Here is a 14,151-nt window from a genome sequence, read left to right as displayed (position 1 = left end):
AAACCGCAAAATACGCTTGCGTTCCCTTTCGTGGGGACCAAAATGCTTATTATCTGGGACAGATGCCCAGCTGTACTGCGGATGGGTCTTGTTTTTGTTTTTTGTTTTTTGTTTTTTTTTTAAAGAAACTGCCAAACTGTTTCCAGAAAGGCCGTCCCATACCACGTTCCCGGCAGCCACGTGTGAGAGACGCAGCTTCTCTGCGTCCAGCCAGCTTTGTGCTGTCTCTGTTTTTAGAAAATTTTGTCTGTTCTAACACGTTTAGTGACTTGTGTTTATTGGCATCTCCCAGGTGGCTCGTCATGCCAGCCACCTTTTCAAGTGCTTGTTTTCTGCCCATATATTTTCTCTTTGTTGGCAAAATGTCTGCTTTGTAATTGGAGTGTTTTTTTTTCTTGGTACTGTTGACTTTTTGGAGTTCTCGATGAATCCTGGATCTGATTCTACTGTCACACGTGTGGCTTGTCTTTCCGTTCTGTTCACAGTGTCTTTCCCACGACAGAGGTTTCAAATTTCAAAGATGTCCGATTTACTGATATTTTTTCCTTTCTGGACTGTGTTTCTGGTGTTCTAAGAATTTTCTATGTAGCCCAAACCCTAAAGATTATCATGTTTCTTCTAAAAGTTTATACTTTTATGTTTTCTGGTTAAACTTATGGTGCATTTTGAGTTAATATTTATATATACATATATTTTATCTCATCGTTTAAGTTAGATTTGCCAACATATAGCATAACACCCAGTGCTCATCCCGTCAAGTGCCCCCCTCAGTGCCCATCACCCAGTCACCCTCACCCCCCACCCACCCCCTTTTCTTCCACCCCTTATTCGTTTCCCAGAGTTAGGGGTCGCTCGTGGTTTGTCTCCCTGTCTGGTTTTTCCCATTCATTTTCTCTCCTTTCCCCTTTATTCCCTTTCACTATTTCTTAAACTCCCCATATAAGTGAAACCATATTTCTCCGATTGACTTACTTCACTCAGCATCATACCCGCTGGTTCCATCCACGTCGAAGCAAATGGTGGGTATGTGTCATTTCTAATGGCTGAGGAATATTCCACTGTATACAGAGACCACATCTTCCTTATCCATCATGTTTCGATGGACACCGAGGCTCCTTCCACAGTTTGCCTATTGTGGACATTGCTGCTAGAAACATCGGGGTGCAGGTGTCCTGGCGTTTCCCTGCATCTGTATCTTTGGGGTAAATCCCCAGCAGGGCAATTGCTGGGTCGTAGGGCAGGTCTATTTTTAACTCTTTGGGGAACCTCCCCACAGTTTTCCAGAGTGGCTGTACCAGTTCACATTCCCACCAACAGTGCAGGAGGGTTCCCTTTTCTCCACCTCCTCTCCAACATTTGTGGTTTTCTGTCTGGCTAATGTTCACCGTCCTCACCAGGGTGAGGTGGGATCTCGTTGTGGTTTTGATCTGTATTTCCCTGATGGCCAGTGATGTGGAGCATGTTCTCATGTGCTTCTTGGCCACGTCTATGTCTTCCTCTGTGACATTTCCATTCATGTCTTTTGACTATTTCAGGATTGGATTGTTTGTTTCTTGGGATTAAGTTTGATAAGTTCTTTTTATAACATGTGAGTTTTAGGTCGAATTTCCTTCTTTGCACATGGACGACCAGTTGATCCAGCCCCCTTTGTTGACAAGACTATCCTCTTCCATTGAACTGCTTTTGCATTTAGTAAAAAATCATTGACCATACTGGTGTGAGGCTGTTTCTGGGCTCTCTATTCTGTAGATCTCTGTGTCTCTCCTGGCACAAGTGCTGTACTGCTCCAACCAGGGTAGCTACACAATCAGTCTTAACCTTGGGTTGAGTGATTTTGAGAAAAATGAGCTATTCTCATCCCCTTCCCTTTCCATTTATATTTAAGATAAGCCTGTCTATGCAAAATTTCCTGTTAGGAATTTGATAAGAATTACATTAAACCCATGCACCGCGGGGCACCTGGGTGGCTCATTGTTTGAGCATCTGTCTTCGGCTTAGGCCCTGACCCGGGGTTCTGGGATCGAGTCCCACATTGGGCTCCCTGCATGGAGCCTGCTTGTCCCTCTGCCTGGGTCTCTGCCTCTTTCTCTGTCTCTCATGAGTAAGCAAGTAAAATCTTTTTTTTTTAAAGAACCTGTGCACATCAGTATGAGGATAATCGACAGCTTTACTGTGTCATGTCTTCTCATTGATGAGCACGTGTGTCCCTCTGTTCATTGAAATCATTGATTTCTTTCATCAGTATCATATAGTCTTCAGCATACAAGTTGTGTACGTGTTAGATTTGTACCTAGTACTTCGTTTTTCTCCATGAGTACATATGTCACTGAATTTTAACTTTGGTCTTCACATACTGATTATTAGTTTAAGAAATACACTTCTTTTTCAAGAGAGAGAATGAGAGTGCACAAGCAAGGGGAGGAGCAGAGGGAGAAGGAGAAGCTCAAGCAGATTACTTGAGGGGGCCCAATGTGAGGCTTCATCCCAGGACCCTGAGATCATGCCCAGAGCTGAAACCAAGACTCAGAGGCCCAACTGACTGAGCCACCCAGGTGCCCCAAGAAATACGTTTTTTATGTTCATCTTGTATCCAGTGACCTTATGGAATTCATTTGTTCTAGAGTTATTTCCTCCCCTACATAGAATATCTATGTACGCCATTGTGGCATCTGCAAAGGGACAGTTTTCTGATGTTCTTTTTTCCTTTTTCTTGCCCTGTTGCAATGGCTGGGGTTGCTGAAAGCACTCCATCTTTCACCAGCGAGTACTATAGTAGCTTTCAGTATTCTGTAGATCTTCATCAAGTTGGAGAACTTCCCCTCCCTCCCTAGTTTTCTGATCTTATCAAGAATGAGTGTTGAATTTTGTCAGATTCAACTGTCAATTTTTCTGTGTCAATTGACACAACCATGGGATTATTTATGTGGTGTATTGTATCGATGGGCAGATGTGTAAAAGGATCTGCATCTCCAGACATGGTCATGGTGCATGCTTCTGTTCTGAGGCTGCCGAATTCTATTTGCTGTTTTGTTAAGGATTATAGCATCGGTATTGAAAGAGATGGCCTGTAGTGTTCCTTTTTTTGTATTGTCTTGGTCTGATTTTGGTATCAGGATGATTCCGACTTTATAAAGTGAGTTGGAAGGTGTTACCTTTTCTGTTTTCTGGAAGAGATGATACAGAATTGGTGTTAATTCTTCATTCTTAAATGTTGAGTAAAATTCTCCAGTGAAGCCACCTGGAGCTGGAGATTCATTTTTCGGAACCTTTACAGTTATGAGTTGAATTTCTTTAGTAAATTACAGAGCTAATCTCATAATCTTTCACGTTAGGTGAATTGTGGTAGTGTGTGTGTTCCCGAGTCGTTCATTGGTCCAGGTCGTCAAATTAATGTGTGTAATTGTTCACAGTATTTTCTTATTACCTTTTTGATGTCAGCAGGGTCTGTAGTAGAATTGTTTTCATCCCCAGGTTTGTTAGTCTCTCTCTCTTTTTCTTTGTCATGCCTGCTGGAGATTTGTCAATTTTATTGATATTTTTAAAGAAACAACTTCTGTTTTCTTGCTCTCTGCTGGGTTCCGCCCGCATCCACATGGAGTGCCACATTTTGAACGTCCCGTGCCCATATTTGCAGACGCAGGCATCTCAGGGCCAATGATGTGCTAAGTCACCTGGGATCTCAGCGCCAGCAGGTGGTGGAGGCATGACCACATCTCGGCCCCACACCTGCCCCGCCAGAGAGCAGGCTGAGGGAATGGAAGAGCTTTTTCTTCAATAAGTGGAGGATTTGACATTTATTTTTTTCCTTCCTTGGTGGCAGCAGATGGCATTGAGAACCACATCAGAGAAACTCAGACACCGCTAATCGTTCTCTGCGAACGTCATCTACACCACGCCGGGCATGCGTGTAAACAGGTACATCGGCCGCCTCCTGGAAGCGTTCCAGATGGAGCTGGAGATGGCAGACCTGGACTTCTTCACCCTGAAGTACAAGCAGGCTGACCGCGAGCTCAAGGTAGGTGGAAGGGGCCCCAGGTGCCGTCCCCCACCCGTCTCCAGGCGGCGTGGTCCCCAGGTCCCAGGTGCCGCTGCGGGGACCCTGCATGTGTCCTGGCAGCTACAGCCACTGATGGGCGGTCTCCGTGTCTCCCAGTACCACCAGCTCCAGGACGGGATTTCACCAGTGCCGTTGTGCTGGCGCTCATCCTCACCGCCCTGTTCGGCCTCATCTACCTTCTCATCATCCCTCAGTAAGTGTGACGGGCCTGGCCATCAGGGCAGGAGGGTGCCAGAGGCGCTTCCTCATCTGCTCGTTGCCCCCGTCGTCCCTGGCACCGAGACGGCATGAGCCACAGCCTGTTGTCCCCTGGTTGCAGTCAGCCGTCAGGCCCTGGTGGCACACGTGTGGGATGCTCACGCTCAACTTCTCGTGTGTCATTTACACAGTTCTAAGACACAAGATATTTTCAGCGCCTTTCCATCTGCCCAACGTGCACTCTTGACTTCAGGACAGATTTCGAGGGACGTTGTTTCTAGGTGCGCGTCATCTTCAGATATGTTAAAGTGAGAAATAGTGGCCTCTGGAAAGGAAGACAAACGTAGTAATTTAGTAATAATCAGTTACCCAAAGTCTGAGTTTGGCAGTGCTTGTTTTCAGGAGGAAAGTCCACTTTCCTTCCAGAGAGGCCACTTTCTTAGACCCCCTGGTGGAGTGGCTCTCCTTGGGTTTCCAGAGTTTCCAGGAAGCACAGGAAGCTGCTCCGTTCCCAGATGCTGTAAACACGGCGACCATCTGATGGCCCGTGTGGGGATCAAGCTTTTCCTAGAAAAGCTGCTCCCAGATGACTTGGCCCAGGAGGGCAGTGCCCAGCAGCAGGTCCTCCATGAGGGAGGGCCTCTCCATGGGCCCCGCTGGTTAGGAGTTGGGGGGAAGAAAGAAAGGGACTTGGTGGAGCAGTCGGGGGTTGGAATTGCGGGCACTTGTTGGGCACACCTTGCTTGGCCCCAGCCCGCAGTGACCCTGCATCTTCTGTTCTAGGAACGTGGTTGACCTCTTGCTCCTGGTGTTCTGCATCTGCTTCCTGGTGGCCTGCGTCCTATACCTGCACATCACTCGGGTCCAGGTGTGTGTGTGTGCATAAGTCCAGACCTGCCATCACCTGGGTCCAGGTGCATGTGTGCATGTGTCCTGTACCTAGACATCACTCAGGTCCAGGTGTGTGTGCGTGTGTACTGTACCTGTACATCACTTGGGTCCAGGAGTGTGGGTGCGTGTGTCCTGTACCTGCATATCACCTGGATCCAGGTAGTTATGTGTGCATGTGTCCTGTATCTGCACATCACTGAGGTCCAGGAGTGTGTGTGCATGTGTCCTGAACCTGCACATCACCTGGGTCCAGGTGCTTGCTGTGTGTCTCCCTGACCTGCAATCCACATGGCCCAGGTGCCTGTATGCCTGTGTCCTGTACCTGCACATTACCTGGGTCCAGGTGCCTGTTGTACTTCTCCCTGACCTATGGTCCATGTGGACCTATGATCCGTGTGTGTGCATGTGTGTCCTGTGCATCACCTGGGTCCAGCTACTTATGTGTGCTTGTGTCCTGTACCTGTACATCACCTGGGTCCAGATACTTATGTGTGCATGTGTCCTGTACCTGCACATCACCTGGGTCCAGATACTTATGTATGCGTGTGTCCTGTACCCGCACATCACTCAGGTCCAGGAGTGTGTGTGCATATGTCCCGTACCTGTGCATCACCTAGATCCAGGTGTATGTGCGTGTGTGTGCTTACATCCTGCTTGTGACAGGTACATGTGTGTCTTGCATCTGTATATCACCTGGGCAGGTATGTGTATTTGCCTGTGTCCTTTACCTGCACATCACCTGGGCCGGTACATGTGTGGCCTCCGCTTGTCCTCTTGACAGGACGGTGGGGCAGTGGAGAGTAGCAGGAGCTCCCCAAGCCCTTTTGTGTGCTGGATCCTGCTCGGAGTTCCAGGAGCGCCCCTGGGACACTGGGCAGGTGGTCCATAGTGATGGGATGAGGGCCGTGGGGTGTTCTGAGTGGAGAGTCCCTCAGGGCAGGGAACCAGCGATCCATCATACGCCTGCGTGGTGGACAGGACACCTGCACTGTGGAGGGTTCTCTGTTGGCTTTGCTGCTGTGAGCTTTGGGGTGGGGGCTGGGCTGGCTCCATGGGTGGCTGTGCTCCTGGGACAGTGCTCGGTCCCAGCCCCGCTGTGGCTCCCCCGTCCGTGTCTTTATGCACCCCATTACCCTGCTTCACCCCATGGCCATGTCCTGCTGACTCAGGATTCTCTTTGTGTAATTGTTGGAAACGGCAACTTTTTAAAAAACTAAATTTGCTTTTATCCACTTTACTTCTTTGTTCTTCATTGGGAACTTTTTTTTTCTTTTAATTGAAAAGATGTTATTTATTTAAACCAATTTCCAGTTGTTTTTTCTTCATAGGGTGATACGTGGTTTGGAAACTGCAATTTTCAGCTTTAAATAAGATGGTGTTTTCATGTAATTTTGGGGGAGAGTGTGACAGGTGGAGCTGACTCGATGGCCTGCCACCCCCTCCCGGGGAGCCGGGAGCCGGGTGCTGTGACGGACATGTCCCTCCTGGCAGAGGTGGCTTAGCCGAAGCATGTGGAATTCGGAGTGTCATGTCCGTTGGTGCCTCTGCGCTAGCTCTGAGTGTCCTCCCCGGGGTGTGGCTCAGAGATGGTGTGGAGGGGTGGCAACCAGCAGGTGGGGCCCAGCCTCAGTGGAGGGAGGTACGGGTGGGCGAAGCTGTGCATATGGTTGAGCCAGGGTCCAGGGTAGCAGGGCCTCCGTGGGAAAGCACGAGTCAGCTGGGCATGCGCTTTCCTCTGGGACAGGGCAGGAGGCCACACGCAGGGCATCCGGGCTGCTGGGCCAGCCCCATGGCCCCCTGGGACCTCCATCCTCCCATTGGCTCCCGCATTGCTGGGGTTGCTGGCACTGGGAACTCCGTGCCTCCATGTCCCTGTCTGTGATGCAGGACAGAATTGAGTTGATATGCACCAGTAGCGGGAGCCTGGCACACAAGGGGAGAAGCTGGAGGACAAAGGGACAGGGTCAGTGGGGCCTGGAGGAGGCCAGGAGTTGGGGATGGGGGGGGGCTGCAGTGCCGTGGGCCAGCAGAGCACGGGCGTGAGGGTGCAGGGTGAGAGCTAGGAGGGGCCTGAGCTGGACCAGGTGGCCACGAGTGCCAGTGGGAGCAGGACAGCCTGCCCTGGGTGGGGGGCAGTGGGACCAGGGCTGGCCGCTGGGCAGGAAGGGACTGTCTGCGAGCCTCTGCAGGTTCAGGTATGCTTTGCTCTGAGGGTGCTTGCTGGAGCCTGGGCAGACCCATGTTGTGAGCAGAAGGGGTGGACGCATCCTCGTCCAGCACAGAGGCTTGCACAGGCCCTGCCCCTGGCGACACCTCATCCTGGGCCGTAAGCTCCAGGTGCCCGTGTAAATCAGGCTGTGTCGAGCCCAGGGAGGTGGCCACGGTGGCCACGGCTGCCTGTCTCACACACCCTCGGCCACAGGCTCAGGCTCGGGATACCGGCACCGTGTGCCTAGGTCGATGCGTGGGGTCCTGGCCACAGCACCCTCCACGGAGAGGCAGGTATCCTGTTGTGCTCCGTGGCATCGCTCCTGGTGGCCTTGGCGATGTTACACACCTGTTGTGCTTACAGGCGGTCACAGGGTCATTGCTGGAGTTGGCACGGCTGCCTTTCGTGTGGATGGTGTGGCCCAAGGACGTGCAACCACGGACAATCCGCCAGGCCATGTTTGATGGCTGTGCTTAACGTTCCGAGGGGGTTTCTCCCGGGTTTGGAGCTGATGTGCTGTTTTTTTTTTTTTTTCTGTATTACAACTATTTTCCACGGATGTGTTTGCTCCACGAGTGTATAAGCAAACTGACCGAAAAGATGAGCAGCGACCGGCCTCACAGCTAGGAGAGGCCACATGGAGTCCACGCGTGGCCATCGGTCTCTGTGACCAGCAGCGTTCACTTTTCAGAAGAGCGTGCTACCCCGTTACATGTGAGCGAATGCGTATGCAGGCTCAGGAGTTGGGGGCGAGACGGGGGGTGGGTCTCAGCACCCACGCTGGCAGTCCCGCTCCTGCAGGGCTGTGGGCGTGCTGGCCGACAGGACCGTGGCTTCACAGGTAACAGAAGAGCCAGCTCCCGTGGCATCTCCCGCAGAGAGCCCGCGAGCTGCCCTCCCTGCGCCCTGGCGTCTCCAGGCAGCCCCAGGAAGCAGCACATCCTAGCATACTGTGTAGGAAGGTCCCTCCCCAGGACCTGGCCTTCCTCCTCAGCTGGGCTGGTGCCCATCCCCGGGGGAGTCTGGAACCTGCGGGTCAGGAGAGCGAGGACATGAGTAGAAAGCAGGTGGTGGGCGGGCATGGCCCTGCTGCATGGTTCTGGCCACCCCCGCTCCCAGCTGCAGCGTCAGTCCCAACCTCCTGCTGCTGCCGGGCCAGTGACCACGGCCTCGGAGGTCTCAGGGCAAGCACGCCCGCTGGCTCCCGGCTGTGGGCAGCACGTGCTAGAGGGCAGCGACCCGCAGGCTCGCTGTTGGCGGGGTCCCATGGGCTCGTTGGGGGGCCGTCACCTGCCCTGGCGCGTGGAGTTTTAGCGCCCCAGTCCACCCATTTCCCCTTCTGCCACCGTCTGGCTTTCAAGACCTCTTGCTGCTGAGCCGGGTCCTCTGGAGTCCTCGGTCAGGAACCCGTCCCTTCGGTCACACTGCGACCCTCCGCCATGGGTGGCCGTGGGCCGGGGGTGGTAGCTCTTCGGGGCATGGCACTGGGGGAGGAACCCTGGGCTGTCCTGTGCCGTGTCACAGGCAGCAGATCCAGGCTGGTCTTACCGTGCGCCTCTGGCTGTGTTTATGACTGAGGCTGAGAGTTCTGACGTTTCGACAAATGTTTCGGGGGTCACGGGGCACCGCCAGGCCCAGACAGCACCCCAGCGCCCAGGAGGACGTGCCCCAGCTCTGCAAGGGCGGCTGCCCAGTTGACACCATCCCTGAATCTTCAAAAGGCCATTTCCACATCAGCAAAGCTGCTGTGTCCAGATGGGGTGGGGGTGGGGCCGTGGCAAGAGCAGCAGCTCCAGGCTGTGGGGTCCCCTCCCTCCCCCGTGAGAACGCCGGGCCGCAGTAGGCTCGGCAGCATGGCTGGGGTGAGGGGTCTGCTGGCTTTGGGGCCTGTCACTGGGCGGGGAGGGACCCTCGTTCCCGGCATCCCTTCCCGGGTCCCTGGTTGGGGGGAGCTCGGCTGGTGGGGGCTCCCTGCATCTCTGGGGGCCACTGGGCCTCGGCACTGGCCGCGATCAGGTCGGCCGAGGCAAGCGGGCCCCGTGTCCTGAATGTCACCTCCTCCGTGTCTGCAGAGCGGGCTGTCCCCGCCCCCATCATCACACTGCATCCACCGAGGTCCCCGTGGGTGCTGTTCACACGGGACACGGGCACTTTCCTCCCACTCAGACCACTCTTTCCACATACGTGTGTCACGGCAGTGGCTTCTTTGGCACACTGTTCTGGTCGTGCTCCTTCCGAGTCCCTGCCTGTCCCTCTGGGGCTGGGGTTCACCTATCGGGGCAGCCAGCCGCTCTGGGGGCTCCCACCCACCCGCGAGCTCATGAATGGAGAAGGCCCACGAGCTGGTCTGTGTCTGCTGTGGGCTTGTTGCCGGTGGGCCTGGAGATCCCCAGGGCGGGCAGAGGGCAGGGGAGACACCTGGCTGGGGTAGGGGCAGGAACCCTGGGGCCCTGCGAGTGTGAGCAGATGACTGCCCACGTCTCCGATCTCATGTGGCAGGGGTCTTGGCATGGAGCACCCAGCTGGCCAGGTGTCCACGACCCTGAGCTGGGCCTGTGACGAGGATGACAGGTCACGCAAGGCCACAGCACCCCGTGGTTCCTGCTAGCCTGCGTCCTAGCCCTGGCGTGCTCTCTGCACCCGGCGAGGCAGTGTGCCCAGCACTGTGCACTCCGCTGTGCTCAGTGGCCCCGAGGCCTGGGTCCCAAGACACCGGGTCCCTGTATGTCACTGTGCACTGTGGAGTGAGTGCAGGGGAGCTGGCGCCCGGGCAGCCGATGGAGCAGCACCGGGGTGCCCGGAGTGTGGACGGTGTGACAGGCGCTCAGCGGGCGCCCCGGGGCAGATGTGACCGAGGCCAGCCCCCGGCGGCTCACTGGCTCTCCCATTTCCGCCGAGCGTCGTGTGGCGCTGGCACGTGTGTGGCGGGAGCAGAGCTGTCCTGGGTGAGTGCATCCAGGACTCGTAAGTCCCTGCTCATCAGTAGGACATCCGGGAGCGGCTAGTGCCCGCCGCGTGTCCCCTTCAGTGAGTAGAGCGCAGAGGGAGGGCCAGACCAGAGGAGCCACGTGGGCAGATTGTGTCCCCCGTGAGGCATCATCGTCGGAACCCACCACCGCTTGGCCAGTTGGCAGCCAAATGGGAATGGCGCATCCGCCCCGCAGGCTGCCCCCGACTCTGAGCCCCGCTTGCACACTCCGGGCTGCCTCCCGCTTCAGCCTCCCTGCACCCCGGGCACAGCTTGCTGAGCATCGGCCGGTGGCCCTCCAGTCACCAGTGGCCACCAGAGGCCAGGCCTGGGCAGTGCCTCCAGGGGCTCCTGATGTCCACAGCCGGAGGAGCCTTACCCTGCGTTTGCTGAGCGAATGCGTGAGCAGCGTGTGCCTTGTCGGCCGGGCAAGGGTCCGTGGGCACATCTCTGTCCCGGCCAGGGGCGGACACGAGATTGGACAGGGAGGGAGGTGGCTAGTGCGAGGTGTGAGCAGTCGGGGCTGGCGCCACCGCAGGGGGCTCCTCTCCCTGAGATCTGGGGGCCCAGCGTGTCTGCGCAGTGTGGCAGCATCAGGCTCAGGAATCCTGAATGGAATCCGGAACTGTGGCTGCGCCGTGGGAGTCCCGTTGGACCCAGAAGGCCAGCTGGTGGGGACAGGACGGTCGAGACTTCCCCAGGGGAGGGCCGCGGAGGGGGCTGGCCCTGGCTGGCTGCGGGTCTCATCAGCATCTTGTGCAGGGTCCCTGCAGTCTTTATATTAGTTTTTCTTTCAAATTTCACGAGCGTGAATCTAAAAAGAGCTTTGCGCTTTTATCCACAAAGTCACATGTTGACTATTGCAAAATGTATTTAAGCTGCCTTCTATTAAGCGTGCAGGCACTTTTAGAAAGATTTTATTTGAGAGAGAGCAAGAAAGAGCACAATTTTGGGGACGGGCAGAGGGAGTGGGAGAAACAGACTCCTTGCCGAGTGGGGAGCCCGACGTGGGACTCGGTCCCAGGACCCTGAGATCATGTCCTGAGCTGCCCAGGTTCACCCAAATAGATTTAAAATAAAATTTCTAGTAACAAAAACAGTTTAAAATCTATGTGAAGAAAATGATAAAATTTAAAGTACCTAAAAAAAGACACAAGTATGTGTAAATCCTTATTTAATATAATAACAATATATGAACTTGCAAAACACATGACATAGTAAGGATTTAATGTAATAAAAATCTCAAATTAATCAGTTCATTCTAGTGCCAGAGTCACAGTGTGGGGCACACGGTGGCGGGTGTGGTTGTTTTTCACTGAAAGACAGTAGTTTTTGTTTCTTTTAATTTTGGCAGCGTCGACCTGGGAGAGGAAGCCTGGGCACAGCTGAGATGTGTGTGTGGGGGCTGGGTGGGGAGCCAGCGGCACCAGGGCATGCGGCACATTCTGTGCTGTGACCGTTCCTGCGACCCGAACCAACTCTAAGAAACGCCTGTGTTCACAGTAATATGTTTTATTGTCCAGTGTTTTCCAGGATGCCTGACCATCCAGATCCGCACCGTCTTGTGTATTTTCATAGTGGTCTTGACCTACTCCGTCGCCCAAGGATGTGTGGTGAGCATGTCTGCAGGCAGCAGGGTGTAGCGGGGGGAGTCCCACGAGGTGTGCAGGGGTGAGGGGGGCTGTCTCCGGGTGAAGGGACACCCAGCCCCTCCCCAGTGCGCAGTAGAAGCTGGGGCAGAAGTCAGGGCAGGGGGGTGGGGCGCTGAGTACCAGGAGGGTGGCAGGGGCTGTCTGGGGGGCCGAGGGGGGTCTCTTGCTTCTCCCAGCCTACACTGGGAGGAGCCTGGAGGGCACAGCAAGGGAGGGGCGGGCGGCACCTGGGGGCATCCCCTCCTTCCCACAGGAAGCTGTAGCAGCAGGTGGACGGTGCAGGTGGGGCTGAGGGCAGCTGGTCCTGAGCCCCCGTCTCCCTGCCACCCCTGCCCCTGCCTCAACACCCCTGCCCCTCCACCCCTGCTCTTCTGCCCCTGGCTCCTCCACCCCTGGTCTTTTGCCCCTGGATCCTCCACCCCTGCTCTTCTGTCCCTGACCCCTCTGCCCCTGCCCCCTCCACTCCTGCCCCTGCTGTCTCCACTCCCCACCATCCCCTCCATCCCTGCCTCCTCTTGACCCTCTGTCCCCTCTGCCCCTGCCTTCTCCACCCCTTCCCCCTCCACCTCTGCTGCTGCCCCCTCTGCCCACCCCTTTGCCCCCTCCAGGTGGGCTGTCTGCCCTGGGCCTGGAGCTCCAGCCCCAACAGGTCCCTGGTGGTCCTGACACCCGGCAACCACAACACACTGCTAGCCACTTCACCCTGCGAGTCTGCGCCCCACGCCCTGCTCTGCGGCCTGGTGGGAACGCTTCCACTGGCCATCTTCCTGCGAGTGTCCTCCCTGCCCAAAATGATCCTGCTCCTCGTGCTCACCGCGTCCTACATCCTGGTCCTAGAGCTCAGCGGCTACACCCGGGCCTTGGGGTAGGTGCGCTGCTGCCAGGCTCCCTGGACACACCCGTCAGGCGCTGCCTGCTTCCGCGGCTTCTCCGTGTGTCCATTTGGGCCCAGGGCCAGAGAGGCCTCGGTTCGGGCGGGAGGTGCTGCAGCCGGGCCGGTGGCAGGTGCTGCCGACCTGCCTGCCCCGGGGGCCCGTGCACAGGTCTCAGGCCCTCTGTACTGATGAGGTTTCCCTCCTTGCCCCCCACCAGGGGTGGTGCGGTGTCCAGGCATGGCTTCAAGCCCATCATGGCCATCCTGCTGTTCTCGTGAATGCTGGCCCTGCACACCTGGCAGGTGGATGTCACGCTGCAGCTGGACTACCTCTGGACAGCACAGGCAAGATGCGCTCTGTGTGCTTCAGGAATGGTGGGGTGCGGCAAAGGAGCCCCTGGGGAGGGGCCGTGCGGGTGGAGGGGCTAGTGCTGGGGCAGGATGGGGACCAGGGGAAGCTGAGTACAGTCCTATGAGCCCCGCCTGACAGGCACAGGAGTTTGGTGGCATCCTGAACAGTGAGCTCCCCATCCCGAGGCATCTGGCATTACGGCTGCCGCGCACAGTGGCTCAGCCTTTGCTGCGCTGCATGGGACAGCGGGTCTCCCCAGGGTCATGGGAGTCTCCAGAAAACACTGACTCTTGCACCACCCACCCAAGTTAGTAGGTGTGCGGGTGCAGGTATGTGAGCTGTCGGCCCCGAGCCGGGGAGGGAGGGGATGACAACCGGAGGCATGGGCTGTGCACCTGCCAGGCGACCAGCACACCAGTGCACGTCTGGGCCAGCTGGGCATGCGCGAGGGGCCCCCCTCGTCACCTGCTGTGTCCCTCACCTCCGGATGGGGAGGCCATCCGGCTTGCTGGACAAGTCCACCCGTGCAACTTGCAGACGTCTGGACCCTGAGTGGGGGGCCTCCCTTGGCTTCCCCGGCTAGAAGTGAGCAGGGGGCATGCTCTAGAACAGAGACGGTGGATGCGAGCTCTCAGGAGCTTTTTCTAATCCTGATGTATTACGAAGCCACTCTCTAGCATCCGAGGCATTTAATGGTGTCTGGTCTTCATGGCAGCCCTGCCCAGGGCATGGGCCTGCAGGTGGGGAGCAGGGCAGCGATGTGAGGTGCTTGGGTCCGGGCGGCTGATACATGGCCCAGCAGGGAGGAGCCAGGGTCTGAATGGTGTCTGGAGCAGGGGGGCAGTCACCTCATCCTGGGAGTGCTATGTCCAGCCTGGGGCCCGCCTGGGGTCCAGAGTGCAGGGAGAGCCAGTGGTCTATGCCAGACAGGTGGAGCCCAGAGGATTGGG

General features: G+C 56.1%; 1 pseudogene; it reads left to right on the top strand.

Moving 5' to 3' along the window:
* Nucleotides 1-3,823: 3,823 nt before the first annotated feature.
* On the top strand, nt 3,824-13,753 carry LOC140597322 (adenylate cyclase type 1-like; annotated as a pseudogene).
* Nucleotides 13,754-14,151: the final 398 nt, after the last annotated feature.

This window comes from Vulpes vulpes, unplaced genomic scaffold (assembly GCF_048418805.1).
Source record: "Vulpes vulpes isolate BD-2025 unplaced genomic scaffold, VulVul3 u000000682, whole genome shotgun sequence".
Lineage (NCBI taxonomy): Eukaryota > Metazoa > Chordata > Mammalia > Carnivora > Canidae > Vulpes > Vulpes vulpes.
This window is presented reverse-complemented; position numbering and strand designations above follow the sequence as displayed.